General features: G+C 42.3%; 1 pseudogene; it reads right to left on the bottom strand.

Annotated features, from left to right (window-relative positions):
- Positions 1-1,010: 1,010 nt before the first annotated feature.
- LOC148022329 (ras-related protein Rab-2-A pseudogene) lies at positions 1,011-1,819 on the bottom strand (annotated as a pseudogene).
- Between the last annotated feature and the right edge of the window lie 2,801 nt (positions 1,820-4,620).

Here is a 4,620-nt window from a genome sequence, read left to right as displayed (position 1 = left end):
ACAAGAAGAACTCAAAAATTTGATGCCAAAGATTACTATATTCCTTGTCAAGTAAATTACATGAGGTCCATGTTCAGAAAAATTTGTAGTATCTCATAATCTATTTTGCATTCAGGTGTTTGAAGACAGTTATGTCATTGACACATAGGCTTGAAGAGTTTTGCTGGAAAGAGTTCTGGTGGGCAGCAATTCTGAGCCTTTTCTAGATCTAATCATTGAGCAATCAACCCATAAGTCTACCCAACATTCATCACCAGTTCAAAGCTGTTCTCAGCATTCAAATTTCAACAAGAGATTGCCACAGGAGAAGACAATAGCAGTGGACAGCAAAGAAGGCAACACCTTCAACAGAATTAAGACTGAAGAGGGAAATGGGTTAAGGTTATATATCTCTGTGCAAACGAAGATGATGACGCTTGGTGGAAACTTAGAGTTAGCCATGGCCTGCCATGGGCAAATTACAGCTCCCAAGTCACAGCTTGCCTTGTCTGAACTTCAATTTGAGGTCATTCCAGAACATTGAATAGGTCAGAAGATGCTGGCAGTAATCTTGTTGACTTGTTTTAAACAAGTTCCAAGAGTGATGCACTAGCCTTGGCATATGGAAGAGGCAGAGAGAAAAGACTCGGTTGTTGAAGAAGACTAATGATAGCCTTCACAAGAGATTCCCCATTCAAGTCCTCCAAGATCAGAGAGAACAACAGTTTTGAGAGGATCACTCTCTATGCTTGCAAAGATGGAAATATCACAATCTGATTCTGCAGGAGCCATCTTATGTGTATAATCGTGTCTGTGCTCACAGCCACTGCTTCGGCCTCTGGACCTCAGAATCGTACAGAAATGTTGATGTACAGGCTCTCAGCTGCCTGGTTTCACGTTCCTCAGGACAAGGCTCAACATAATAATGATGGCAATGACCCTAGCAGGCCTGCACAAGCCTCCGTTCTTCTCAAAGAAGTGCAGTGTGCATCATGTACAGCGTAGGATGTCGCAGGTCGACGGAATGTCCACTATGAAATCGTTTTTTGCATTCCAGTCCGGTACGGTCGGAGAAATCCAATAGAATCGAGCAGCCCTGTTGAATGTCCAGGACGATGCGTCTTCTTCACCTTGTGTTCCTGCATTGCTATTACAACGATGGCTGATGTCTTCATAAATATCAATCCATTCTCCTTTGCAAATTGTTCACCTTCTTCAGTGCTCACTGCTCGCCTATGATCAAGATCACACTTGTTGCCAATCAGTATGATGGTCATGTTCGAATTAGCATGATTACGAGCATCCTCTAACCAACTTGACAAATGGTTGAATGTTTCCCGTCTTGTAATATCATACACCAGTAAAGCACCAACACCTCCACGATAATACGACCTTGTGATAGATCGGAACGATTCTTGCCCCGCTGTATCCCAAATTTGAAGCTTGACAGGCTTGTTGTTTATGGTAATCATGCGAGCACCAAATTCGACACCGATGATAAGATCATGGACGGGCTGGAAACGCTTATCTGTGAACTGCAAAAGGAGGCAAGACTTGCCCACCCTGTGTCTCCGATGATAATGTATTTGAAGAGGTAAGCGTAAGACATGGTGGAAGGGGAGGATTGTAAGGGTGGATCTGAATACGTGTTGGGCCTCTCTCTCTCTCTCTCCCCATGTATCCTCCTCTCTGATCTTCTTCACCTTCTGTGTGACATAGACTTCAGCTTCACAACAACCTTTTTCGATGATCTCTCCTCGTCTCCTTCTACTATGTCCTTAATCTCCACTTCTTCCTCATGACCACAGGCGGCCTGTTCTGGTCGTTCCGTCTTCAACATGCCTGCTCTTGGAAAAGCCCAGCGGCCCCAAAATGCAGACTCGCCGTCCCAGGTAGACCCACCACAAACACCAAAAACAGACCGAGAGATCCCAAAAAGCTATCTCATTCAAATTCTTTCCCTCCAATTAGCATTACTCCCCCTTCCTTTTCGTCATTCTGCGTCTCACTCTGTTCTGCTTTTTCCGTCTATTTCCCTCCTTTCACTATATCAAGCTTTTTCAAAAAAAATATCCCCTTTTCTCCCAGAATAGACATAGCATCATCATCCACTTAATCTCGTAATAAGAGCATTCATTTTGGTTCATGTTCTACATAAAGCTTTCACGGTTTTCGACCCCATACATTCTTGTCAGATAACCAAAAGATCAATTGCTTCTTCTGTTAGCTTGATTCATAACAAGCAATGGATGTATCCATAAGACTTTACAATGTAAAAGCTTTCACATATTTCCCTCTGTTCATCTCCTTGCTTCTGACGTAGTGATTTTCCACAACATCTGATGTCTGACATCTCTTTGCAATCAGCATTTCAGTCCTATTGACGAAATTCATCCTCCTCGCAACCTGTTCAGCCACTGTGACGGCCTCTGACAGTTTATATTTGCCTCTGATAGTTTATATACTATCAATCTCTCATGAGGATTTCAGTGAGAAAGGAGCAATGGTGAATGAGCCTGTAAGCAGGCTAGAGGGCAGTGCGTTGGCTGCTATTCAAAGCAGCAGGACAAAGATCCTTTGGCATCAGTTTTTCATATTTTTCTAATACACGCACATCATGCATCCAAACAAAATCATGCGCATGCACTAAGGGAATATATACATTGGATGCGGATTATTAAAATGCATCACACAAACAATGAATCACATGCGGAGATTAACACAAATGCACAACAAAAGAAATGGAGGCGTATACGACTCGGATGCGCAGCAACACGACATCCACCCCCTCTAAACCTGCGCATCCTCCGGATGTGCCAACTATCCAGGATCATTCAAGTCCACAAACAGGACAAATCCATCTTCTGATTCTAGTAAACCTGTTTCTCCATCAGCTTCATCATCCCAATGAAATTTTTGCCCCTTTCGAAACAGCTGATAGAGAACATCTGCAATATGAGCAAAATGAGGAATCCAAATCATGTAAAATACACAAGCTCCCACAAATCTCCGCACCTCTGAAGTAGTCGAGTAATACTCTGCAATCCTGTTTATGGCATCCACCTTTGCAGGAGAAGGCTTTCTGCCATAGTATCCAACCATATGCCCAACTATGATGACTTCATTAACAGCAAAGACAGATTTCAGCCCTGAAAGTGTTAAATTTACCTCCTCTAATCGTGTCAATATTTGTTCACAAGCAATCAAGTGATCAGCCACAAACTGTCTACATCCACGCAAATCAAGACTTTCATTCTTTTCTTCTTCTGCACAACCGTTAATAGGCACATCATCTAGAAAAGGCATGGTATATTGCGGAATATAGTCTCGAAGAACTCTATGCATAGCATTCATCATATGAGCAACTGAGTTTGTAGCACCTTGAGGCAAGGTACACATCCTCACAAGACCAATAGGTGTCCGCATAGTAGTAATATCCCTGCTTTCCAAGGCAAGCTGAAACTGATCATAACCTGAATACAAGTCACCTAGTGAATAGATGGCTTGTCCTGCAAAAGCCTCAGCAAATTCATCCACAACTGGACCTGTACCCACATTCCTGATTGTCACTTTGTTCACGGGCTGCATATCCTGAATAAATCTCAAAGTACCATTCTTCTTTGGTACAGTAAACCACCTGTTAGAATAAGGTGCAGAAGAGGGTTCCAAAATCCCCATTTTAATCTTCTCATTCAGCAACTCTATCAGCTTTGGCAAGTGTGCTTTAGGCACAGGAATAGGACGTATATTCCATGGTACATGAGGAACAGTGAAGATGACCATAGGTGCAACCAATTCAGGACTAATGCAGCCAATTTCATGTGGAAAGAAAGCAAATGCCTTACCATGACGTCCAAGCATCTTTCTAAAACATTCTTTTTCCACTGGAAGCAAAAAATCATCATTTCCAATCTTCAATTCTGCAAGAGTTTCAGCTGTAAACTTATGTCCAATATTTGCAGGATCCCTCAACATAGGCTGCTTCATAGCTTTTTCAATCTGCTTATCACTATCAGAAGGAAGCGGGCCTGCAACCGGCTTAACCTTCTTATCAACTGTTTTATATTTTGTGTCAACCTTGGCATCATTCAAGCACTCTTTTCTTTGCTGCAATTTCCGCAAATTTTCAGCATCTTTCAACTCTGTTGGCTGAAAAATTTCAGCCTTTAGCTCTATGGACTGCATGGGTGCAGCCTGAAACTCTGTATGCAGAAATTTTTCTGCATTCAACTCTGTTGGCTGAATGAATTCAGCCCTCGGCTCAATGGACTGCATAGACGCATCCTGAAACTCTGTATGCAGAAATTTTTCTGCATTCAACTCTGTTGGCTGAATGGATTCAGCCCTCTCCAATTCTGTTAGCTGATCAAGATCAGCCATAAATTCAGTTTGCTGAGTTTTCTCAGCCTCTAACTCTGTTTGCAGCATAAAACCAGAAATTTCCTGAAACATTTCCAAGGTTTGCACAGGTATGAACTTTGAACCTTTGCATACATCAGTTTTCAGCATTGCTCTCATCTCAAACAATGTATCTGCATAAGACATCCCTTCATACAATCCATTCACATGCTCTTCTGCTTGCAAAATACCTGCATTCTTCAACTCTTTCTCCTTACGACCAATGTACTGCCTGGTAGCTCT

The sequence above is a fragment of the Lygodium microphyllum genome, chromosome 17 (genome assembly GCF_053477565.2).
Source record: "Lygodium microphyllum isolate KBCC chromosome 17, Lygodium_microphyllum_v1.1.10, whole genome shotgun sequence".
Classification (NCBI taxonomy): Eukaryota; Viridiplantae; Streptophyta; class Polypodiopsida; order Schizaeales; family Lygodiaceae; genus Lygodium; species Lygodium microphyllum.
This window is presented reverse-complemented; position numbering and strand designations above follow the sequence as displayed.